This window comes from Myodes glareolus, chromosome 2, assembly GCF_982192425.1.
Source record: "Myodes glareolus chromosome 2, mMyoGla1.1, whole genome shotgun sequence".
In the NCBI taxonomy this organism is placed as follows: domain Eukaryota; kingdom Metazoa; phylum Chordata; class Mammalia; order Rodentia; family Cricetidae; genus Myodes; species Myodes glareolus.
In genome coordinates this window covers 108363524-108390094 of record NC_142027.1, presented here as the reverse complement: position 1 = coordinate 108390094, position 26571 = coordinate 108363524, and the positions used below count along the sequence as shown (strand labels likewise).

The window sequence follows — 26571 nt, the reverse complement described above, 5'->3', positions numbered from 1 at the left end:
CTTTACTATTTTACAAAAGTTCAGGAAAGTCCATGGGATGCTGTTACTAAAATGCAATCACCATAGAACATAGAGCTGATTGGTGAGCCTATCCATCTTCTCTTCTTCAGGTGATGAGCATAGAAGGGAAGACATCATGTCCGTAATGAGAAAGCTGGTGGTTAGCAAGGGGAGGACAGGCACAGTGGTATCACTCATGACCACTGCTTTCAGATCTGGGTCAGGTGTTTCGTTTTCTTTTCCCATTGCCTCAGCCCTGTTCGCAGAGGCGGGTGACAATGGCGTTGAAGACAGAATAACTCACACCCACGTGCTGTAGCTCAGGGGTTCTGGAGGCTAGAAGTTGTGATGCTTCGGCTCCCAAGTGACTTCAGGACCCCTATGAAGGGACATCCAGAAAACAGGATGCTCCCATAGCCACCTCTGTTGTTATGGGAACTTTCCAAGGAGATACGGATGGGTTGGAAGTGGGAAGGCTGTTCTAAAAACTACAATTCTGACATTAGAGATGAAGGAATTACAAGTTCTGAGAGTTGCGATAGAGTGATGGGTTTATAGATGACCTGTGGAACACAGGATGAGGAGGACGTGAACCATCAGGAAGAGATGGTTGCAAACATTGGCACTTGGGTCCGGGAATGGCAGAGTGAACGCAGAACCCGCTTCCATCCAGCGCCACTCCGGGTCTGAAACAAACAAAACAGCAACAACAAAATGAGGAAGTCAGCTCCACCTGAAGGCTCTTTCTCTTCACCAGTAATTCTGCATCTCAGCCAACTGATCCCATCCTCACAGCAGAGGGGCATCCCGGGAGAAAGTATCCTCAGTGGCTGGACACTAATAATGTTGCCCACCTCCATACCTCAGCCCATTCCCACAGCAGAGCTCTCCCTGCATCCTTCCCTCCCTCTTACCCTTCGGCAGCTGCTGCCTGGGATGTTTATTGACACTGACGTCTCCTGAAAGCCACAGGCACCAATGATAGGATTCCGGGCCGAATCCCACTCACTCTGCCCTAGCCTGTGTTGAGACAAAGATACAACACACATCCCCTGCATGAGAATCTTCCCAGTCAGCCTAGGAAGGTGGCCTAGGGGACTGGCAGCAAAGATTTCTCCCATAGGCCAGGCCACACAGTAGTAAAGGAACTGCCTATTTAGGATGCTGGTTTGGGTGCTTCCGGTTGGGAAGCTGGTTAGTGTCTTACCCATGGAAGCACGACTAACAATGAACGGAACTAGAGCCCAATGCCCGTTTGTCTTTATGCCTCATGTTCTCCCCCCTCTATACCACATTTCATTCAGAAACTCACTCATTTCTCTCTCCCCTTTCTTCTCCACCCCACCCTGGTTTGTTTTTGAGAAAGGGGCTTACTATCCAGCCCGGACTGGCTTTGAATTTATGGTTCTCCTGGCTCTACTTCCCAGGGCTGGGATTACAGGCATGCACTATCACACTCGACATTTTTGTTTCAATTTATAATAGGCAAAAGAACTCAAGACATTCTGTCGGACTCTTAGCATGAGGCTGAGCTACAGCCACTGCAGCCGCTGCAGCTTCTGCTCTGATCTCTGCTGATGCACTTATTACTTCGTTCTGGAAATTCTCCATTTAAGGAGAAGTTGCTGTTACTCAGTGGCCTCTGAGGACAACAGGGCAAGGCATGTCTTGCCACTCATTTGCCTACAGGGCAGACGTTTTAATTGGAGTAGGGAGCAGGCAAAGTCCCTTCCCTTTTCATGTTTCTTCCCCACACAGGGAATCTCCCTCAACTGGTCACTTCTCTGTGGGCCGCTCTCTTCTTCAGCAGAGAGGAAATGCCTTAATCTGAACCTGGTCGTGGTGGGCCATACTTAGTCACCCTGCTTTCCATCCTGGGTTATTTTTTTTTTTTTGAGACAGGGTTTCTCTATGTAGCTAGGGAGTCTATCCTGGAACTTGTTTGGTGGCCCAGGCTGGCCTTGAACTCACAGAGATCCACCTGCCTCTGCTTCCCAAGTGCTGGGATTAAAGGTGTGCATCACCAACACCTGGCCTCCATTCTGCTCTCAGTCAGAAGGAAAGTGGGGAGAGGCTAACTTTAGGTTACTGTGCTCCAGATACTGACTCCAGAGTCATCCTGACTAAATTGACTCAAGTGGTCCCGAGCATCTCCATGGACCAGTTTCTCATAAGTGGCAGAGAAATGGCCATGAACAAATAGGTCTGAAAGTCTCTGCAAGGCCACTACACATGCTGCACTGTGTTCCCGAAGAGCCTATGCTCAAGGCTACCTAGATGGTGTGGAAAACAAAAAGTTGTATATATGCTGGATGGGAAAGAAGGAAATCTCAGCTAAGACCTGCTCTCTGGGGAGGGCATTGCAAGAAGGCAGAAACATCCCCGTGCCATTTATTCTGAGGGAAGAGACGGCAGACACAGTGGCTTGCCCTTACACACATAACGGAGGTGCCTGCTGTGTTTCTTTCCACGTAAAGGGGATTCCAGTAACAGAATGCTTGTATCCACACTACCTTCCAGCACTCAGTGACCTCCGGTTTCCCTAATGTGGAATAAGTAACGAGCAGGACACAGCTGTGTCCTTCCAATCACACTTGGGGTAGAGTGCCCACAATATCACACACATCCATGCCCTCCTAGCTGGGCAAAAGCTGGTGACTGGCAAAGGGAAGTTCAGGGTTAGGTAGTGCATTTGCCAATAAATCAAGCCACATTCTTTCTTAAGTGGTCTTCTATTTCCCCTTAGGTTACAATCTTTAAAATTTCAATTGGCTAGCTAGGTGCGGTGGCATACACTTTTAATCACAGCATGTGGGAGGCAGAGGCAGGTGGATTTCTGTGACTTCAAGGCCAGCCTGGTCTACCAATCAAGTTTCAGGTCAGCCAGATCTACGTAGAAAGACCTTGTCTCAGAATCAAACAAAGGTCTGGGAATCAGACAGGTAATGAGAATGTGTTTATCTGGCCCTCGAAAGACTCTGACACTGGGGTCTTGGAGATGGCTCAGTGGGTAAGAGCACTTGCTTTGCAAGCATGAGGATCTGCAGTCCCACCCCCGGCACCCATGTGAAGGCTGGCCTGATTGTGAACACCTGCGATCCCCAGGGCTAGGGAGAAGACAGAGGCAGAATGACTAATGACCCACTGGTCACTGAAAAATTGCAAGTGCCAGGTTCAATGAGAGACTCCGTCTCAGGGAAATATGTCAGAAAGGGATACACCAAGACACCTAACATTGTCCTCTGACCTTGTCCCCCTGCCCCCAACATGCACACACATAGGAACCCAACATGTACCTCACATAGTTACTGCTGGGATGATTAAGACACCTTCTATAAGCTTCCTTGTGTAGTATGGATGGGAAATATATTACTAACCCCTACGAGCTACTGCCCTGGAAAGCACAGACTTTCGAAACCCCACAAGTACTCTGTTTTTTGGTGATGACTCTCAAGTCGCTCTAGGACCACGTCAAGGGGAGATTAAGATCTTAACTCACCCTGAGCCTGGTCCCAGAAATGTGCAGGAGCGAGGTCAGGGAGGGTGGGAAGTGAGCAGAAAGTGCCTCCCACACCTTACCCTGGGATCTGCTCCTCAGCCAAGGAGCGTGCGTTCTCAATGGCCAGTCTATGGTCTCGCTCTTCTTCCGGCAGCTTCTTTAACTCACTCACTTCTTGGTTAGTGCTGTAGTGCTACTGGACTTCAGACAAGCTGGAGGGTGAAAGGCAGGCAAAGGGCATCACTGGATGTAGGACACAATATCGAATACATTGTCACAAGGCTGGAAGCATTTCTCCAAATGGGAAAGCTAAACTAACATAGAAGTACAGCTACAGAACAATTAAGGTGGAAAATGCCTATGGGGAGATGTGAGCCCGTCGGAAAAGCTGTAATCCTAGCGTTTGTAGAGCTGCATGTGTGCACTTGTATTATAAACACTGCTCACTCCTTACACAGCATCTGTTAGGTATGGTTGCATTCAATCTTTACATCACTCTGTGACGCTAGTCAGATACTAGGGCTCATTAAGAGCATATGGCGAACTCTACTCCACCAAGATTACAACCCAATTTTGTTAAAATAGCATGCACTGGCCATACACGACAATAGGTTTCACTATGATGTTTCCATACACGTAGATATTATCTTTTCATCATATCCACCCATCACCCAATTTCTTTGCACACAGTGTATGATGGAGGGCGAATCCTGCTCCTCTACCTTGGCTGTAGCTCCCCTGTGGCCTCTGGATCACTCCTTCTCTTTCCATTCATCTCCTGGGGCACTCCTGGATCATCTGCATTTGGTGGCCCCTAGAAAAAAACAACAGCAGAACAGTTGTGATGGAAGCTCTTCAGACACCATGCCTGTGCAAACTGAGAGCCTTCCACAGCATAGGGAAGCGTCAGCCCCTAGCTATCACTCTGAGCACTTCCTGCCGCTGCCTTACTGCCCGCAGCTCCTGCACCTGCTTCTCCAGGACAGCGCAGTGCTTGGAGAGGTCGCTGGAGTGGTGCTGGCTCTCGCGGAGACTCTGGCTGGCATCGCTGAGCTGGACGGAGAGGGTATTCTCCTCCTCCAGCAGCTGAGAGAGCTATATCAGGGGAGAGGAGAAGTGCCACCCTAGGACCACAGCTACATCAGGGGAGAGGAGAAGTGCCACCCTAGGACCACAGCTACATCAGGGGAGAGGAGAAGTGCCACCCTAGGACCACAGCTACATCAGGGGAGAGGAGAAGTGCCACCCTAGGACCACATCACTGGAAGCAGTGCTTAGGCACCTGGCCTAAACTTGCAGGACCTGATTTGCAATGCAGAACCCACCTTAGAATCCTACCTCAGTATGCTTCTTCAAAGGGAAAAATACCTAAGTGTTTCAGCCACGAAAGGAAACTAGTTCTGGAAGAATAGCCAGAAACTGGTTTATTCTTTAATGGTTCCAAGGTCTATGAACTGAACAACAATTAAACAGAACCCCCTAACAAAAATTCCAGTAGAACAGGCTATTCCAGGAATGTAAGCAGAGGGCAGAAGGTTGGGTCCATGCTTAAATTACTAATAAATAACAAGCCCTAGAACTCAGTACAGACAGAGAGCCAGCTCTCACCTAAAAATGTGAGTAATGGTATTACTGGGTGGACGTCTTCCCAAGAGAGCAGACAGAAGTCATATGTGTCTATGTGTACTTGAGAAGTGGAAGTGGGAGCCCAGATGCTCGCCATGAGGAAGCAGTAAAGTCTCAACACCAACCTTTCCTCTAGGTTCTGAGGGACAGGCCATGGTCGGATCTGTCCCTGCACAAGTTCAGCGTCACGGTGCCAACTACCTGGCAAAGCCATCTAAGATAAGCCACTGGTTTCTAAACCAGGAAATCTTTTTATGATGAGTGAAAACATTTAGTTGCTGTGGCTTCTACCAGCTGACTGGGACTGGACTCATCTGAAACCATAATTGGGACTCCTCACTTGTGGAGTTTAAACTTCAGTCACGATTAACACCCCGATACATTGGTAACCATGGAGGTGTCCTCCTGAGTACCCACGGAGACACGGGAAGGCTTGGGTCACAGAGAAAGGATGGATCTGGCTGGGAGTCTTGTATTCTCTTGAGGGTTCTTTTCTAAGTGTTTGTGTAAAAAAGTTGTCAGAGAAAACAGTTTTCTAGAGACATCTGGGAAAACGCACTGGATGCACACAGATAGCACACGTGATCACCAGATAGCACACGTGATCACCACGTGCTCTGTAATGAACGTGGCTCCAGATGACTCTGTGTGTGGTTGTCACTATGAAGATCAAGTCAGTTTACAAAACATTTGGACAAATACCATCTTTGTTGAAAGAAGCAGAAAAAGGACCTCCCTCCTTTTTTACAAATGGAAAAAAGAAAGAAGTTTACACTACTCAAGGCCATGGCAGCAGCAGCTCCCAGAGCAAGGCTCACAGGTATGGGCCTCAAGTCTTGAGTCCCACCTGCTTTATGATGCGGCCCAATCTAAAATACAATAAGGGCCACTAGGAAGGCATAGGTGTGGGGAGAAAGGCTGTTACTGAAGAAAAGGGTGTGAATTTTTGGGAAGCTAAACTTATTTGAGGGTGGCGGGCTGAGTACAATCGGAACTCCAGGGTGAGGACTAACACCATGCTCTCCTACGACAGGAAAAGCATTCCTAGCTGGAATGAAAAGCCCAGGGCACACCAAACACAAGTAAACACAAACAAAACAAATCTTCCCAGTATTTAAAATTGTCTTCTCACTTTGTCTCTAGTAAATCTAGAAACAGAGGGCAGAACCATAAACTTGTTGGAAGCAAAGGCTTATAAACTTCAAAGACAAATAGTCGATCACTAATCAGCCTCCCGTAACCCATCTTAGATGTCTGCATTCTGTCTAGGTGTCTGAGGTTAGGAGCAGGCATAGGATCCAGGGGCACGGCCCTCTCAGTACATGGAGCTTCACTGGAGCAACCACTGCTCATTATGAGCTGCTGCTTTGGAGCTGCAACTACAGAGATGTGCAGCGCACAAACTACTTAGGCTCCTCAGTTTCTGCCTCTACTTTCCTCACAGGCTGACTGAATTCAACCCACTAAAGCTAGACTAACATTATACCATTAGCACTCTCCCCCCTCCCCCCAGCAGCCACGTTCCATGACTTCCTGTGAGAAGAAGCACGCACTCTCCCCACACTGTGCAGACATTTGTGGGCATTCACAACTCTTCTCATAGACCCCTGGACTCACTAACCACTAATCTCATGAATGACGTCTAATTTTGGCAGACTCTACCTACCTAGGTTTCTCTGAATAGGGCAGGACTGGGAGGAGCCATTTGAGAACCCTTGGACCAGTCAGAGAGCGGCAGGAAGACAGTGACTCGTGGAGATGCATGAAGAGATGCTGACATGTTACTAACACGTGTTAATATGGGGCGAAGTTTCTGCATGGGTTTCCCCAACTCACTCTCAAAGACCGGCTAAGGGTGAGGGGAATGTGGCCCGTGCCCTCTGCTCTGGAATAAACACTTGCTCCTATAACTTCTGTTCCTAAGTTCTGCTGGAGTTGGTGCCTGTGCTGAATCTTACCTCCAGGAGGAGAAAAAAAAGAAACTGAATTTCAGTCTAGCACAAATCACGTACCTTGCTGTTCAGCTGCTGAATTCTTAATTCCTTCTGGTGAATTTCCTTTAAACTGTCACTGAGCTGAGCCCTGAGAAGTTCTGTTTCATAAACTAGGTTTTGTGACCCATCGATGGAGACTGATGTTTCTGGGGATGCCTGCCAAGGAAACAAACATTCCTGACATTGTCTCCTAAGACTGTTCATACTTAACTCCTCCCCCTAGAAGAAATCATGCCCACCATAGAAGAAGTCAGGAGGAGGCTTGCCTTATAGTTGCAGATGGGCAGTTAGTAATAGGAGGATGATGCTTGCTTTTTTGGATCATGGCACCCTGAGTAGCAAACTATAAGGATATCCTCACCTGTCTCTGGTATTGTGCAGAGAGAATCTGGGTTTGGGAGGAAGACCTCAGGAGACTCTGCAGATGCCTGAGCTGCTGATCTTATCTGCGATGGCCATAATGTACTGCTCCTTCATCTGCCTCTCATCAAGTTCCCAGGCATTCTTTTCCATTCTACACCATGAAAAAAAACAGCTCAAATATACTCATGGTGCAAGGAAGAAAAATTCCATATTCAAAACATTCTCATGCAATGCTAGCCATGTAGCAAAATTAATACATATCAGAGTAAAATTTATTCTACAAGTGGAAGCACCCAGTAAGGTGGTGAGAGCAGGCTGTGACTGGACTGTAAGGAGGAACTCCTATTGGCAGGACTGGAGGACCTTCACAGAAAAGCTTCCATTGGATTTGGAACCTGAGCAAAGAGCTAGGTTTCCAAATGGGAAACACAATTCAAAATTGACAGGAAAACTCACCAGAATGAATGCAGAGTGATGCCCAGAACTGCAGGAGTCGGTGTGTGCAACAGTATGTACGGAATGTGCATGGCGAGACCATGTAGTCAGTGTGTACAACAACACATACGGAATGTGCATGGCGAGACCATGTAGTCAGTGTGTACAACAACACATACGGAATGTGGATGGCGAGACCATGTAGTCAGTGTGTACAACAGTATGTACGGAATGTGCATGGCGAGACCATGTAGTCAGTGTGTACAACAACACATACGGAATGTGGATGGCGAGACCATGTAGTCAGTGTGTACAACAACACATACGGAATGTGCATGGCGAGACTAGGTTGTGGTGGTGGCACTGGAAACCACCACAGCCCTTCATCAGAATCATGCCCACGATGCAGAATCAACACCAGGGTTGACTCTGAAGGACTTAAAACTCTGGTTCTTGCAAATACTAGGCACGAGACCCGAGCAAATGCCAATCTTGCCATGTTCCTTCAATAAGCTAGTTATTCCTTAGGACTATTGTAAGATTAAATGAGACACCACACATCACTCATCAAACACAAAGCCTGGCACATGTTAAATACCAAATAATAAGTATTAGTTGTTATTTTATTTGCTTATTTTCCTGAATTTGGTAAAGGGTGGAGCTTCTAATGAACACCAGCTGTTTCTTTGTTATTCATAAAAGCAGCTGGGTGTGACATGTAACATGTCACATAGGATGCTGGGTATGACAGGTACATGTCACTTAGGATGCTGGGTGTGACATGGAACATGTCAGATAGGATGCTTTCACTGGAGAAAACTAAGTGAAGTGTACATACATGCTCTCTCACTGTTTCCACAGTTTTCTATAAAGCAGCAACTATTTCAAAATAAAATGTAAAAAGATAATAATAGTAAAGGGTCAAAATGCAGATGCAGGAATAGTCCTACCTGAGCTGATATAGCTCATGTTGCCAGGCCAGGCTTTCCTGCCTAAGTTCCTCCTCCATCATCTGCACGGATCTTGTCTGCTCTTGATACTCCTGGAGCTGAGCCTTCAGTGGTCGTAGCTCAGTGACCTCCTGATTCCTCAGTAAGTACTGCTGCTGCAGGGTCTTCAGTTCATTCTGCTTTAACCAGAGGGAGCAAAGGGTGACTTCCCATTCCTTACTGACCAGTCACTCTTACCACACAGGCACCACAGACTGTGAGCACCTTCCCACAGTCCACAGACAGCAAGGAACTGCCATCAAGGCTACAGGGCCTAACCATCCCTTCCACTTCCACCCCATAGCCCCACCTCTAAGGTCAGAAGCTCTGACTTTGACCTGAGACAGACTTAAAGGACCTACAGATTATTGTGACCGGGGAATGTGAAGAGTGGCTTCCTGCTTACACATGTGCCCGCCATGAGCTCCTGTCTTTATACACGAACACCAGCCATTTTCTTTGTTGATGCTTCTGTTGTTTACTTGTTTATCTTGTCTTTGTTTCTCAATTCTCGGGCAGAACTCAGGCACACAGGCAAGTGCTCCACCACTAAGCCACATCCCAGCTGGACTCCAGCCTTAACTCAAGCAGAGCCGATGTCCACTATTATAAAGAAGGTGCACAGAGTATGGTAAAGGACACTTTGGCTCTAGAATTGGATACCCTGTTTTTTGGATGAGAGTTTATCTAAGTCTTTATTTCCCTCACCTATTAAATGAAGATCATTACAGCACTTTTCCTCTTACAAGCACGAGAATTAAATAAGAAAACAATGAGTCTCACACAAGGTTAATGAATATTACAATGGACTTGCCTTTAGCAAAACCGCATTTTATTTTAAATCTCTTACCCAATACCCACTAGGAGCTTGATCCAGAAATGATGTCAGGACACCTGGGGAAGACAACACCCTTCAACACACACCTTTCACCACTCACAAACGTTAATGCTATCGTACCAGGAGCTTTTTAAAAAGCACCGAACACAAGAGCGGGAAGACAATAAAGGACAGCAGCATATACTTGAGGTCCAGAAGCAGATGATACATTAGCAGGGGAAACCACAGGCGCTGAGACAGGCGAGAATGCTCGCAACCTGAACACCATAGCAGCAATAAAGAATTACCAAGAGAAACTCACAAAAGAAGCAGCCAGTCAGGTGTGGAGTCACGCCTGTAAGCCTGGCCTTTGTGAGACTGGTGTAGGAAGATGTGAGTTTGGGGGCAGCCTGGACTACACGAACCCTCTAGGCAAGCTTCAGCTCTATAATAAGACCTCGTCTCAATAACAAAACGGGATGGAGAGCTAGTTCAGCAGTTAAGAGCCCTCACTGCTCTTCCAGAGGACCCCACTTTAATTCCCATGTTGGACAATTCAAAATCGCCTGCAATTCCAGCGCCCTCTCCTGGCCTCCACAGGCATCTGCACATATGGTACACTTTTAGTCACAAATCCTAACGAAGTGCACTAGAATCTGTCCAAAGAAACATTTAAAATATAACAAACCAGGGGACTGGAGAGATGGCTCAGGGGTTAAGAGTGCTGGCTGCTCTTCCAGAGGTCCTGAGCTCAATTTCCAGCAGCCACATGGTGGCTCACAACCGGCTATAGCAAGGTCTGGTGCCCTCTTCTGGCATGCAGCAGAACTGTATACATTATGTATCTTTGAGAAAAAAACTGGGGTGTTCATCAGAATTACACCCATCCTTCTATATCTGTGAGATCTACACTCATATTCAACTGAATCAAAGTATTAGAAATATTGCATCTATGCTGAATTCAAATATATACAAATTTTTCTTGTCATTATTTCCTAAAAAGTATAATCAAAGAACAATTTACTCAGTCTTTACATTGTATAGAGAGTGTAAGTAACTAGAGGTGCTTAAGAGTATGCACAAAGATATGCAGAGATTATATGGAAGAATTAACCATTTGGTAAAAGGAACCTGAGCACCTGTGAATTTGGGTATCTTCAGAGGTTTAATAATAGTTCCTAAGGGGATTCTGTAGAACTACTAACTATAGTGGTATATTATCTGTGTTTTAATAAATAAATGTAAACGGAGACTGTTCCTTCATTCCAGACCCAAATAATCACATAGAAACTATATTAATTACAATACTCCTTGGCCTATTAGCTCAGGCTTCTTATTACCTAACTCTTACATCTTAAATTAACCCATTTCTATTAATCTGTGTATCACCATGAGGCTGTGGCTTACTGGTAAAGTCTGAAATCTGTCTCCTTTGGCAGCTACATGGCATCTCCTTGATTCCACCTACTATCTCTCTATAGCTTTTCTATATTCTGCCCTGACATAGGCCAAAGTAGCTTCTTTATTAATTGGTATTAATAAAACATATTCACAACATAGAGAGGGGAATCCCACATCATCTCCCCTTTTCTGTCCAAATAAAAATTTTACTCTGTTTATCTTTAACAGAGTAAAATTACATATAACAAAACAGGTATCAAGCAAGAATTGCAGTTATAATATTTTTGTGAGTCTAAAGTCTCACATAATTTATCTTTTATCATAACTAAGGAAAGCTATAACTATTTAGCCTTTAATTCTATCAAAGACAACAGAAGGACATAATATTACCTAAGTAAACAGGAAGCACATTGTAAGCAACTTCCAAAACTCTAGAATTGACAGACATATTGCTGCCTGGACAGTCATCCAAAGTTCTTCTGTGATGTTGGGACATCCATCTTCAGCCTACATGCCCATAGTATCCAGCAGACTTTCCATGAAGCAGAAAATTTGAAGATCTGTTCTGCCTTGTAATGATATGAAGCAGGAATGCTGAAGGACCATTCCATATTTTAGAAAGATCAGTAGTCACTTCTCTTTGGGTCCTGCATGTCCAGTTCATACAGCATACCATCAAGCAGTCCAGGCAAGAGAAGTTTCTTGCTTAAATGGCTAGCCTTGTCACATAGAAGGCAAACTCCACAATGAGTTTCTTTAATGCCCATCAACCTCTCTGAAGTAATTGGTGCTGTCAGAAGCAGACATGTCTCATTGTCAAGAAAAGTCTGAATTCTTACAAAATTTAAAATGCCATATTCTATAGGTCTTTGAAGTGTTGTCAACATTTCAAAGATACAGATATCTCTGTATATCTAGAAAACTTAACTAATATGACCACAAGTTTGACTATTATGACTATTAATCTGCAAATTTGATTATATCTATTACATTTATGAAGAGCTGTATAAACATAATACCTTAAATAAGAGCAGAAATATATATATATACAGTATAACAAAATTAACCTTAAATTTGTATAAATAGACCAAGATCCATACCAATGCAAAGTATTCATCTCTATATCATCTCCCTCTTATTTCATTTTTAGAAATGAAAATAACCAACCTTTTATAACCAACCCTTTAAAATGAAAATAAACATTTATAAACAATTGTTTTGGGATTTGGGTGCTGTTTCCTCAAACTGCTTTCTGCTGCTTGTACCAAAGAATTTTTGGGATTGACTGAGACCTATATGGGGATCTTGTTCCAGCAAACCGCATTAGCCTGGAAGGAACTCATAGGTTCTTCTGTGGAAACAAAAACAATTTTAAAACTTAATGTTTTTAAACACATTGTATCTTGTTTAGTTATCTTTTACATCTGAATTTGTCCTATTGTATATCTGTAATCATTTTGTGACCAGGAGTGATTTTTTATGCTAATTACTCATGGTTAAGATCAACTCTGAGGGCCTGCCTGTTTGCTTCATCCAATCCAAAATGGCGGAAGTAAATTCACCGCCTCTGCAAACCATGCTCATCACCTTAGCTCCAGGAACACAGTGGGCCTATGTTGTCATTAATCAATCTGTAGCACTCTGCTCACAAACTGCATTTAAGTACAAGACTTCCTAAAAGGACCAGAGTTCTTGCTGCCAGCACAAACCAGGAATTTGACTCTTAAAGGAGCCCTGCAGTTTTTGCGGCTAATGCTGAGTCAGGAAGCCTTCTCTTAAAAGGAGCCATGCCTCTGTTCATTGCCAGAAAGCAGAGCCTATTTGAAAAAAAAAAATGTGACTACCAAGAAGCTCCAATTGACTCTTGTTCTTGTGGGTCTAGAAGCCTTCTTTCTTTTTAAGGTGTTTTTTTTTTAGGTCTAATGTAGATCCATGCCCAGACTGGTAAGGGTCCAATATCTTTCAATATCGGCAGCTACATGGCATCTCAAGGACTCTGCCTACCATCTCTCTATATCTCTTCTAGCCTGGCTATATTCTGCCCTGCCATAGGCCAAATCAGCTTCTTTATTAACCAATGGTAATAAAACATTAATAGCACAGAGAGAGGGGAACCCCACATCAAATAAAGCTTGCCTAAAGATAAGTGCAAAGCATCCACTCTAGTCAGTCATACAGGCCAGGCAGTGGTAGCACACACCTTTAATCCCAGTAGGCACATTAGATAGCCATAGAGTCCAGGCAGTGGTGGTTCATGCCTTTATCCTAGCACTAGAGAAGAATGTAAGATGGGAAGAGACAGGTCTTAGTCTCAATCACAATCTGAGGATTCGTGGAGGCAGGATCACCTATTTTCAGTCCGTGGTAGAGGTAAGAGTCTGTGGCTGGCTGCTTTGCTTTTCTGATCTTCAGGTTGAACCTCAATATCTCTCTGGTTTTTATTATGTGTGCTCCATTTGGCACCCAATGTTTGGGGTGCAAAGTCATGAAAAAGCCATTTGCCTGTGGCTTTACAGTCACTGACAAAGACCAGAGCAACACACACCTGGGGTCACTGCTCTACAGGCTAGGTTTTTCTTTTTTTCTCTCCTGGCAGGTTCTCCCTGAAACCCCTGCTCATGCTGCTGCCAAAGTAGGTAGTTGCATTAAAATCCAGTGAGACTTTTACTGTTCTATGCAGTAGTAATAAGCCTCACATCTTCATCGATATCATGGGAGGATTTCGTAAAACAATGGGAAATCTTTTATTTTTTTTTAAATTTTTCCATTAAAAAATTTCTTCTTCCCCTCCTCCTCCCATTCCCCTTCTGCTCTCCCACTCTCCCTCCTTCCTCCCCCTCCAGCCTTAAGAGAGGGCAGGGTACCCTGCCTGGGGAGAAGTCCAAGGCCCTCCCCCCTCCATCCAGGCCTAGGAAGCTGTGCATATAAATAGACTAGGGTCCCAAAAAGCCGGTACATGCAGTAGAAATGAGTCCCAGTGCCTGTATCAATGGGTTTCTCTGTAGTTTTGGAGTATGTCCTGGAGTTTTTGTAGACCAATCTGGCCTCAAACTCACAGAGATCTGCCTGCCTCTGCCTCCAGAGTGATGGGATTAAAGGCATGTGACACTGCTGCCTGGCTAACTGGGAATTCTTACAGGGAGAAATTAGTTAAAAGAGTTTTTCCCACATTAAAAAAAAATGGGAAGCATCATTACACTGGAGAGATTTGTGTCTCTGTATGATAATACATTGCACAGTATGAAAATGGAATGATTACATGAGAGGCTATTGAATTTAGATGAGATTGATGTAATTGTAAACATTATCAGCTTTATCAGTTTTGTTCTATAACTAAAAAGTTGGTTAGTCTGAGTGCTAAGATACAGGCCTTAGAAAAACTTAAACACATCACAGGCAGAGGAATTTAATGGAGACCCAATTTCAGTGTACCATTGCAAGAATCAAGAGAACAGCATAAGGTTTTTAAAGAATCAGCCTTAATATATCCACCATATGGGAATTGCCAAATGATAGCGTAAGAGCTGCATGGACTCCTGTGCTAATGTTAGATTTAAGGAGATTCAAGAAGCAATAGTCTCATACGGCATGTATTCACCTCTTATGAAGCAAATGTTAAACTTGGGGTCAGTTTGTAATAGAATTATCCCTAATGACTGGACAGAGTTGGTTAAAGCTGTTTTAGAGCCTGGTCCACGATTACAATGGAGCAGCTGGTTCAGAGAATAGGCTAAGACTATTGAAAACGGAGTAAAGCTAGAGGTATGGAAATCTCCCAAGGTCAAATTCTTGGAGAAGGAATTTATGCTCGTGTAAAAAGGCAATCTCTATATTGTGGTCATATCCTGGCTTTATGCCATGCAGCAGTTTTAAATGCTTGGGACAGATTTGAAGAAGTAGGAAAGAAGATTGAATCTAAAGTCATCCAGGGCCCAAAAGAAACCTTCATGGATGTCTTACTGACATCAGCAGTAAATAGAATAATTCCAAAATCAGAAGCTAGACAAACAATAATAAATCTCTGGCTTTTGAAAATATTAATACTCAATGCAAAAGCATAATCAGATTGTTAAAGGCACAGTAAGCACCTTTGAAGGAATAGATCTGAAATAAAATTAATACTAAATCTCATGACCATGGCGATACTTGGATAGGAGAGGTGATTTCCAGAAGTTTGAGAAAAAAGTAATTATGGCAAGAAAGGTTACCTTAAAAGGGATTGTAAATAGGTAATTCCTAGAAATAATGTTCTTTCTAAGCCTAATCTATTCAGAATGTCCCTCCATTCTGGATTATGCAGAAGGTGTGGCAAAAGCAGGCACTGGACTAATGAATGTAGGTCATCAAGGGATATTTAAGGTAGTCCTTTGCTGTTGGGAGAAACTCTGTGAGGGGCCTCTTGCAGGCTACTATGCCAAATTTTGCCTTGTTGGGGATTACAAATTGCTTGTGAAAAATACAAAGAGAAGATTATATTAATTATTTAGGTTATAAAATAGGTTTACAAAAAATTAGACCCCCCCAAAGGTGAAAATTAGGAGAGATTGATGGCAGACTCTTAATGACTTCCAAAGATTGCTAGGAGACATTTCCCTTCCATGACAAAATCTTCCGTGGGCTAAAACCTGATGATCTGATTAACTTAAACAAAACCTTAGCTGGTGACAAGGACTTAAACAGACCTAGGGAATTATCAGTTGAAATAGAGAATTGGCTTTGATTGAAGAGAAATTACAGAAGGCATGTGTGGATCATGTAGATCTGCATCTTAACTGCATTTTGGTCATAATACCCTGCTAATATTCCCCTACAGGAATTTTAGAGGGAAGATATTATCTTAGAATGAATCTTTTAACACATAAACGGAGTAAAAAACTAAAAATGTATGTGGAAAATGTCTCAGTTACGTGGAAGGATGCTTAAAAGAAATCCCACACTAGCTCAGAATTGAGAAATAGATGGTTATTTATTTAGGAGTAGACTCACAAACCAGAAACCTTTGCTGGAATGGAGATCAGAAACCGAATCCTGCAGCTGGGAAAGAGAGGCCGAACACATGTTCTACATCAGCATAAATAGTATAAGAAGCCATGCCCCATTGGGCTGGAAATTACTGGCTGTAGGACTTCCTATAGCACCTCCCCCCTTTGTTTAAATAAGAGAGTTCTAAGCCTAAGACAAAATTATATACAATAAGGAAAAATATATTCAATAACTATCCTATCCTAACTAGTTTAAGTCTTGTTTAATAAATAACTTGGCCAAGTCATGAGAGGAAAGTAACTACAACTATCTAGTCTTCAACCCCATCAAAGATCTGAGAAAGGAAACAGTATTACTTGAGTAAGCAGGAAGTGCAATCAAGCAACTTCCAAAATGTGCAACAAATGACAGAGATAACTAGCTACCTGGGACCTCCTGAAACTGAGAAGCTTCGGTAAAGCAAAGAACACTGTCATTAAGATAAAAAGGCAACCTACTGACTGGGAGAAGATCTTCACCAGCCCCACATCAGACAAAGGTCTGATCTCCAAAATATATAAAGAACTCAAGAAACTAGACTTTAAAATGATAATTAACCCATTTAAAAAACGGGGCACTGAACCGAACAGAAAATTCTCAACAGAAGAAGTTCAAATGGCCAAAAGACACTTAAGGTCATGCTCAACCTCCTTAACGATCAGAGAAATGCAAATCAAAACAACTTTGAGATACCATCTTACACCTGTCATTTTCAAAAATTTAAGAGACCCTGGATGTTTGAATACTGACAGATGGAAAAAATAGCTGTCCACTAAGGATCACTGAGAAAAAGAATCACGATTTTTGATGTCAAGTAACTGCCTGACCTGTAGGATTGTGTAACCCTTATGAGGTTTCCTTAGCATCTGTATGGTTGTCACCATTATGGATGAACTGTCATTTCTCTTTTTCAAGAGGTTTCTCCTTTTCAAACCGAATCTTTACTGATTTTGATGGTATCCAAATTTTTTTCTTCTTTTGTGGAAACAAGAGCAAAACCATTTCCCTAACATAGCACATCTCCTGGCTTCTGTTGTGAGGTCAATACATCCTTGAAATAAACTAGTTGATTTAATTCAGAAGACTTTTATATTATCCAATGTCTCTCTGCTGCTGTTGTCCCTTTCTCATTAGCACTAGGAAAATTCAAAGTTCATAAAACATTACAGAATCTATTTCTGGGAGTATTTTCCACCCCTTTCTGTTTGTTTAACATATCCTTTATAGTTTGATTTGATCTTTCTATAACTGCCTGACCTGTAGGATTGTGTGGTATACCTGTAATATGCTTACTATTATAATATGCAAGAAACTGTTTTACTTTTCTTAGAGACATATGCTGGACTATTATCTGTCTTTATTTGTGCAGGTATACCCATGATGGCCATAACTTCTAATAAATGTGTGATTACTGAATCAGCCTTTTCTGAGCTTTAACAGTTGCCCACTGAAAACCTGAATAAGAGTCAATGGTATGGTGTACAAATTTTAATTTTCCAAATTCTGCAAAGTGGAACACATCCATCTGCCAGATTTCATTCCTTTGAGTACCCACTTTGGGTTAGTCCCTGCAGGTAGTGGTGTTTGATTATAGATAGAGCAAATAGGGCTTCTCTTTATAATCTTCTTAGCTTATTGCCACCAGATAATTATGTCAAGTTGAGAGAACCTAATGAGGACAGTGAACTCATGCGGATTAAAAAAAAAGCCTTTTCACAAATACAGTGCCTAGGTCATCAAGATGACTCAGATGATAAAGGCACTAGGCTCCAAGGCTGATGACCTGATGACCTGAGTTTGATCTCTGGAATGCATGTGGTATGAACCAACTCTTGTAGGTTTTCTTCGACCTCCACACATGTGTCATGCCCCATGGGTTCACATACAGAGAGACAAACAAATAAATAAGTAAATTTAAAAATCTGTAATTGTTAAGCTGGGTGCTTGGTTGTCTATCACCAGGAGATAGAGGTAGAGATCTCAGAATTTAAGACTAGCCTGGGCAACATAGTGAGATCACATCTTAAATATAAACAAAAACAATCAACTGTTGTGACTTAGAAACATGACTTATGGTAGACTGCTAGGCAGTGACACACAAAGCCTGGGGTTCATCCCCTATGCTGACAAACAAAACAACCACGAGATTGCTTTTGTTTTATTCTCCTGATTTGTTGTCATTTTTGGTGAATTACTCTTTTTATACAATGTTTCTGTAATTCCAAATATTAACTAGTTTATCTTTATTGTTACCAAGTTTGTTACATTTTAGTGATTGATAAAGACTGTTGAACCAGGCAAAGGACATGTTACTAGAATGCCTTCCTTCTAAATCAACATTAAACTAATTAAATCTTTAGTCAAAACAAAAACAGGGCCTTAATGTAGCACACAGGCTGTCCTGTACCTTGCCATGAGGCTAACCTGAACTCCGGATCTGCCTCTGATCTGGAGTGCTGGGATCATTGGTGCGGATCACCATGCTTGGTTTACCTTTCACAGTGCAGCTATTGACTTTGCCAAGGATCTCCCTAGGCAGTACTGTTCTAATGTATTTTTCTGGCATTATTGCACACACAAGGAAAAGTCTCTCCTGGAATTATTGGTTTGATTATCTGATATTTTCTGTCTGCTCATCCAGTAATTGTTTGCTAAATGCCAATTTATACTCATCTTCGTAAATCAAAGTGAGATTAATTTGGCAAGTAAGTGTTAATGAATTCTTGCTGACACTTTCTTGTTAGTGCTGATGTGAAATCCTATAAGCACACTGAGAATTCTGTCATTCAGGTTCTTTAGGCAGGCATAATAAAAACACAGGTTGAAGCCGTTTGGACAGAAAAAGGGCCAGAGGAGAGTATATCAGAATGTTAGCAGTAGTTGGCTTTGGATTTCCCTGCTTCCTTGAGTTTCTTAAAATAGTGGATCATGACTCTTTTGGGGGAATTGAATGACCTTTTCAAGGGGGTCACATATCAGATATCTTCCATATCTTATTTACATTATGATTCACAACAGTAACAAACCATAGTTATAAAATAGCAATGAAATAATTTTATGGTGGGGGTCACCACAGCATGATGAACTTCATTAAAGAGTTGCAGCATTAGGAAGGCTGAGACCCACTGTAGCAAATACATTAATTTTAAGAAATCTTGGGACCTGATAATGTAGCTCAGTGATAAGAACTGTTTGCTTGACATACAAGGCCCAGCACTGAGGGAGCACACATGAGAGATTTCCCTTGTACTGCAAAAACAAAGAATTCTGCCCTTCTTTCATTTTTAATATTTAAGCTTATATTTTTGTGATACCTTTCAAGCTACACTACTTTTAAAGTGACCAAATTCAATATTAACTTTTTTTTTGGGGGGGGATAGATTCCTAATATGAAAGTTGGCTAATGAATGATGAGAGGAGTATTGTGACTAACTTTGATCTATAAAGTCATTATATTGAAATCTTTTTTTTTATTTTATAGGGAAACAGAACCTAATCCTTCTATCGATGAAGTCATCAACAAACCAGGAGTAGTGGCCAGGTTTGTAGAGTTCCTCAAATGAAAATTGTACTCTGCAGGTGCAGATATTCTCATTGTTTATCATGACGTGAGAAAATGTATCAATTTAGGATCAGAATACAAAGACCCTGCGGGTTTGAGGCTTCAGAGTAGGTACAGGAAGCTGAGGGTTGTAAATACAAGGAGGCTCCAAGTAGAGGAGATTAGACCTTCTAGGTAACTGCCAATTGTTATCACAGAACCCACTTTAATGGAGAATTGATAGTTCTCATCCCTTGCAAAGAAAGGCCTATTAATCAGCCTGTGCTTCCTCATCTGGATATCATGGGATTTGTTTTCCCTTTCCCTCCAATATGTCTCTTCATTCCTTTGGCCTGATTTGAGGCCTGTCTACTTCTAATTTTGCCTTGGATGGAGGGCATCAACTACAAGGACAAAAGTGATTGACTCTGAGTGACCTATCTGCATAACAAGCTAACAGGGTGTCAGTTTATCTGCAACCTTCCTAAAAGCCTTCCTTATCTCTCCCTGCTTGCACAAACTATGAAGACTCAGACGGTTGAGAATAAAGATCAGCAGTAGAGCTTCAGCATAGTGTATGTGAGGCCCTAAGTTCAACATCCAGCATTTTAGGAAGAGGAAAAACAGTCATCTCAGGGAAGGGAAGTCCAACTCTGAAGGCCAGACACAAACTCAGTCTAACTGTGGGCTAACTGGGTAGGTATTTCAGGTGCCCATCAACCTTCCGCCTGACCCCTGCTGTGACCCCAGGACATGAAATGTGCCTCTGAGCATCCCAGGCATAGGGCAGAGGTCGGTGCCGCACAATGGCTCTATGGAGGAACAGAGAGGGCTGTCCCTGCACGGCCAAGGTCCTTCAGGCCGCACAGGAGTCCTCTTTGGCTGCACCAGCCCCACTGCAGTGTTTAGTCCTCCGTGGTGCCTGAGCAAACGGCTGGACATAGCTCTAGTGGCTGCAGGGATTGGCCCTCAGCGCTGGCCATAGCTCAGCGGCCTCTATGGAGCGTGGTCGTTGAGAGTCCTGGGAAGGACTGCTGACAAAAGGAGGGAACCCAAAGGCCGTTTGCGACAAGAAAGGTTTGAGTGAAGAGTCGCGGGGGCTGCTGTGCCCTACCAAAGCCATCCTGGCATCTGCGGGTCTCAGTGCAGGCACCTGGCTCTGGGCCAGATGTTAGGAGTGAAGGTAACAGTGGCTGCTGCCTCCCCTGGCAGCTTGGCGGCGCGATGACAAGCCCATCGGTCATCGTGGGTAGGGCGGATCCAATGAGGGACAGGGCACTGTGGTGCTATTTGCCTTTACCTTAGTTGGGTGCGGACTTCGTGGGCATCCAGACCCGAGTCCATTAGAACAGCCTTCAGGAATCTACAGGCGAAATATGGTCTTCCCCTGATGTCAGGGGAAATCTAGGCCAAGCTGATGGGAGGCTAGGGTGGGGGCTTGGAAATGGCACATTTAATGAGTGGCATATAAAAATGGGATTAAGTGTTGCAAAATTTTATGCAGATGATTGGTCTATAGCTCAGAGAATAGAGAGCTTGCCTAGCATATCAAGGAGCCTGGGTTCCATTCTCCAAAGTCCCCTAAACCTGAGGTGGTGGTACACAGGTTTATCAGGGGTAGGAGTTCTGGAGGATCAAGAATCAAGGCCATCCCAACCTCAGTTAGCTCCTCCTACCAGAGCTTCAGTATGCATCCTCCACAGCAGAAAAATTAGATTAAAAGTTGGGCAGGACTAGGGCATCTCTATTCTTCAGAAGGCGGTGACTCTGAGTCTAGTTAGCAGGTCCTGGGTGTGAAGACCTCCAGTGTTTGGAGGACGGGCCGTGATACAAAAAGACAAGAGTTACATCAAGGCTGTTAGCATCCTCAGCTTTGGGCATTCATTTTCTCCGTACAAACAGGGTCTCTGATGTTATGTAGACCTGGCTGTTCTGGAACTCTCTTAAGTGTTAGGATTAAAGATACGCACCACCACACTCAGCTATTCCTATTTGTTTGTTGTTTGTTTGTTTGTTTCTGACATTCACTTACTTGTTTGTGTATGTGTCCTGGGCGTGCGTGTGGAAGTTAGAGGACAGCTGTGAGAGTCAGTCCTTCCTTCCACCCTGTGGGTCACAGGTATGACGCCAGTTCTCCAGGCTTGGCAGCAAGTATCTTTCCATTAAGAGCTAGGGGTCAACAGCCTGTTTCCAGCTCACCGAGGTGCTCTTAAAGCATTATTTTGGGCAGGGAGATGGTGCTTGGGGTATAAGTGCTTGCTGCCAAGTCGGATGGCCTGAGCTCAATTCCTGAGACCCACATAGTGGACAGAAGGAAGAGGGTTCCCCAAGTTGTCCCCTGACCTCTGCATGTACAGTGTTGCACACACCTCCCTTGACCCCAGTAAGTAACGGTAGTGATAAGAAGAAGCATTCTTTGAGTGTGTTCTGTGTCTTGACTGCAGATAAAAGACACAGTACTTCACCACAATCCTGAGTACTTCACGGTCTTGGAGGTAGTGCAGGAGATGATCCAGAGGAAAATGGTTTACTTATTTATTTAATCATTTATGCATTGTTGGTGGTAAAACCGAGGGCAAGGGCTCTACCACAGACAGAGTTTTATATAGTCCTGACGGGCTTGGAATTCACTATGTAGACCAAGTTGACCCATCTACTGAGTGATGGAATTAAAAGCATTTGGACCATGCCCAGCTGTTTTTCATATTTTTAATATGTGGTTGGGGTGTGTTGAAGAATAGTGTTTCATGATGAGCCCAAATCTCATAGAATTCCCATTTCAGCATTTGAATAGGGTTTATTTTGTTGTTGTTGTTGTTGTCGTTGTTTTGAGACAGGGTTTCTCTGTAGCTTTGGAGCCTGTCCTGGAACTCGCTCTGTAGACCAGGCTGGCCTCAAACTCACAGAGATTCGTCTGTCCCTGCCTCCTGAGTGCTGGGATTAAAGGCGTGTGCCACTCACTGCTTATTGGACACAGCTGCTATCATTCATTTATACATCCGTGACTCTTTCCTGATTATAGAACTGAGTCACTATGGTAAACATTGCATAGCTACAAAGACTAAAATATTTACTGTCAGTCTCTCTCCCGTCACACACAAGCACATTTGGGGATAACATCTCATGTATCCAGGCTCCTCTCTGTACCTCTCAAGTATTGGTATTACAAACTCTGCTTTATACATTGCTGGGGGTCAAAACTTTGGCTTCATAAACATATTAGGCAAACCCTCCAGCCCTTGCCCTCTCTCTATTCTCTACAGCTCTTTATCCAAAATGTTTGCTGACTCCTGGCCTAGAGAAAGAAGGATATGTAATGGAAAGGAAAGCCTTTCATGTTAAAAGACAATGTTTAAACAATAGATTTGGGTAAACCTTATATTGAAACACTATGTACTTGAGTTCAGTTCCCTGGACTTTTATTCAGTTCCTCCAACCCCCACACATCTGTCGAGGCACAGGTGTCTCCCCCAGAGACTGAATAGATGAATGTACATTTTGAAGGTACTTGGGTAAAATCTTTCCCAGGTTATAAGCCTGTGTCCTTGAAAGCTGAAAAGGGATGTTTCTTTTTTCAGGCTAGGTGAACTAAGGGACTTGGTGCTTTAGTTTTGAGAAAGAAACAAACACAGAAGATGGCGATTTTTGCAACCCAGGTGGCCACAGTTGTCATCAAACCACTCTGATGAAGAAATACCTTCAGTATGTGGCAACTCTCACGGATATAAATACAGTGAGTTTATCCTTTTGACACATTGGGATAAATAGCAACCTTAATATTTGTCCTTAGTTTCCCTCTTTCTACCTTGTAGAGAAGCAAAGTGATAAGCAATACTGATGGAGTCCCAGAGAGGTACAAGCGTGTATGCGTGTGTGCCTATATGTGTGTCTGTATCCTTGTCTGTGCATGCCCACGTGAGTCTGAGGATGGGTGTGTGTGATTGGTGGTAGGGACGTAGCCATGTGCCCTTCTTCTGGGCTGTGTGATTGGTGGTAGGGACCTAGCCATGTGCCCTTCTTCTGGGCTGTGACAGTCAAACTGACAAGATCTGATTGTTTCATGCCTAATTCTTAAATCCAGGGATTTTTTTAAAAGCCTCCTTGTGGCAGCTTCAATGCCATGATGGCTTGTTTTGCCATTTACAGCTGATGAAACTGTAGAACTCTAAAGTAACTCTAAAGCCATTTCTGACAACTCTGAGGCCAATTTTGAGGCCTCTCAGCAGTAGTGCTCCCCCCTCCCCTGGGAACCAAGGAACTAACAGCTACATAGGCACATACTGAGATGTTGGGAACTTTCCATCTCCCTGAATAGGGGCAAGATAACCCTTAGGTGTTGACTCAATTACTGATGTTTTGACTCAGGCCCTGGGAAAGGGGCAAAGTGACCCTCAGATGTTTCCTCTTACCTCATCTGATCTGGCAACCGCTCTCCAGCCTTCAGTTGAGGGGCATCTGGGTTGTTTCCAGGTTCTGGCTACATGGGGCTGGAAACTGAACTCAGGTCCTCTGGAAGAGCATTCGGTGATCTTAACCACTGAGCCATCTCTAGTCACTAAAGATAATTTCTAATGAGTTTAAAAATATTTGGGAAGCCATCTTATAAGTGTCTGGGGCTGACCTCAAGCTTCACTTAAAATCATCCTGTTAGGGTAATGACTGCCCTCTTTTATCAGACAGTTCCTGTAGTCGAAGTTGGCCCACAAACCCAGTACATTTATCTTAGTCTCAGTTCTGAACTGAAGGTCTGAACTTAACCCACTTTTCAATAGACATTTTCATGTCTTGTGTACATACATTGTCTACCTGTGCATGGCTATGTGCTGTGTAGCATGCCTAATGTCTTGTATTGTACCTCACGGTGGATTTCTTAGAGGCCATCGTCTATATAAAATTCATAGTGCCAAAATAGACTTTACAATCTTCTTTATAAATGGTGTGCTGAGCTCATATCCCTCTGTATTGCACCCATAATGCATCAGTGAGAGACTGAGTCTCCTGTGTAGAACAGAGTACACCTACTCTGAGGTCACACTGTCCCTGTGAGGAGAGCATAATGTCATGCACACAGCTCACAGTAGCCAACATGGAAACCACAGAACCCTGTGTTCATTTCAGAGTGCACATGTACATGACTGAATAGATCTCAGAGTGATCTAGAACAGAACTGATAGAGCCTTGTATGGAACTCACAGCGCCCTTTGTGGACCTCATAGCGGTCCTGGTAGTGTTCAAAGTGCACCTGTGTGCAGGCCATAACGTATCTGTGCAGAGGCATAACCTTTGCACAGAAACATCATTGCCCTCTGTATCACATAATTAGATATTACATATCATGCATACATAAGATACATATCTATGTGCATATATGCAATACTATTAAATATGTCTCACTATGTGATTTAGAATGAACCTGAAGATAGCACATATTGCACTTGTAGTGATCTGAGTGCCTGTGTATAAAACCAGAATAGAAACCTTTGGTGCCTCTGGGCACCTGAACTCATGGACGTTCCTACAGGCACATCGACACATAATTTAAAGAAGTATTAAAAAAATCTTTAAAAAATAAGGTGTTAATCAGTTGAGAAAGATAATGGTCAACCTGTAGTTTCCTTATAAATGTACATGTGTGTGCACATGTGCCTACACGCACATACATCTGCACATGTGTGTACACACAAACATACCAGGTGTGTCGATGCTGTTCTTCACAAAACACAAATCTTGTATATGTGAGTTACTATTGACAGTGGAGGGGGGAGTGGAGGCGTGGGTGGGAGATGTGGTTTCTTGCTTTTGCTTTCTGTAGCTTCAGTTCTTCCTTGCTCATCATCAACATCCAATTACAGCCACATCCCCTCCAGCATGCTACACAAGTCAAGGCAAAAATCTATAAAACCAGAGGGCTGAACATTTTCATCTTCTTTTTGACTCTCATGGGGTGATGGGGGCAAATAGAGGCAATACTTTTCTCCTGGGGCATCAAAGTATGTCCACAAGCCAGTGACACTGCTTTGCCCTGACCACAGTTGTGTGTGTGTGTGTGTGTATAAATTCTGTATATACATATTTAAAAGTGCACATATAAAATTATTTATATATTATACAAAAATTAGTTCTATATACATGCACATATATGTACATTAGTTTTTTGTGTGTGTGTGCATGTGAATACAGGCACCAGATCCTCCTGGAGCTGAAATCTCAAATGACTGTGAGTGGGCTGATGTGGGTGATGGGAACTTGGGCCCTGTGCAAGTGCAGTTAAGGGCTCTTAACTACTGAGCCATCTCTTCAGCCCCCACGGTTCTCCTTTGGGGACTTTGGCTGTGGAATGAAAGACAGAATTATGTTGGAAATCTTCTCAGGTTAGTGGACACCTAGGAATCAGCATAGGGCTCTCTTCCATTTTTTTATAGCATTCAATGATAATTGACAAGAAAAGGACCCACTCCTGGTGCGCTGCCAGGCCTGCTTTGTGCCTCATTTTCTCAGGACAACTGCAAAGATGCTACATCCACGGCTGTCTCGCCAGTGTAGCAGAAATGCTGACTGGATGGGCAAATGTTGCCGGTAGGAGTGGGATTTGTGCTTCTAGGAGCTGTGTGTTCCAGGCGGTCCCTTGGCAACCAGTTGTGGTGTAATGCTACCTGAGTCGCCATTAGTATTGACTCGACCTGGCTGTCCTTGGAGCCATATGTGTGTCTTTTCCCTTGTCTGTGTGTTCTTTGTGATCCTTACATATTGCTAACAGATCAGACTATTCCAGGCAGTTATGGGTATAAACAAAACTGCTGAGGACATTTTTTAATTCTGCTCCACTATTAATTAAAGCCTTAAAAAAGTAGCCAATTCTGGGAATTGCCAGAATCATCATTAGG

General features: G+C 43.4%; 1 non-coding gene and 1 pseudogene across 1 annotated transcript; one reads left to right on the top strand and one right to left on the bottom strand.

Annotated features, from left to right (window-relative positions):
- Window positions 1-11: 11 nt before the first annotated feature.
- On the bottom strand, window positions 12-24944 carry LOC148123125 (golgin subfamily B member 1-like; annotated as a pseudogene).
- LOC146895479 (small nucleolar RNA ZL1) lies at window positions 23498-23747 on the top strand. The gene has a single exon (XR_015000700.1). It is a non-coding gene; the product is annotated as a small nucleolar RNA ZL1 (small nucleolar RNA).
- Window positions 24945-26571: the final 1627 nt, after the last annotated feature.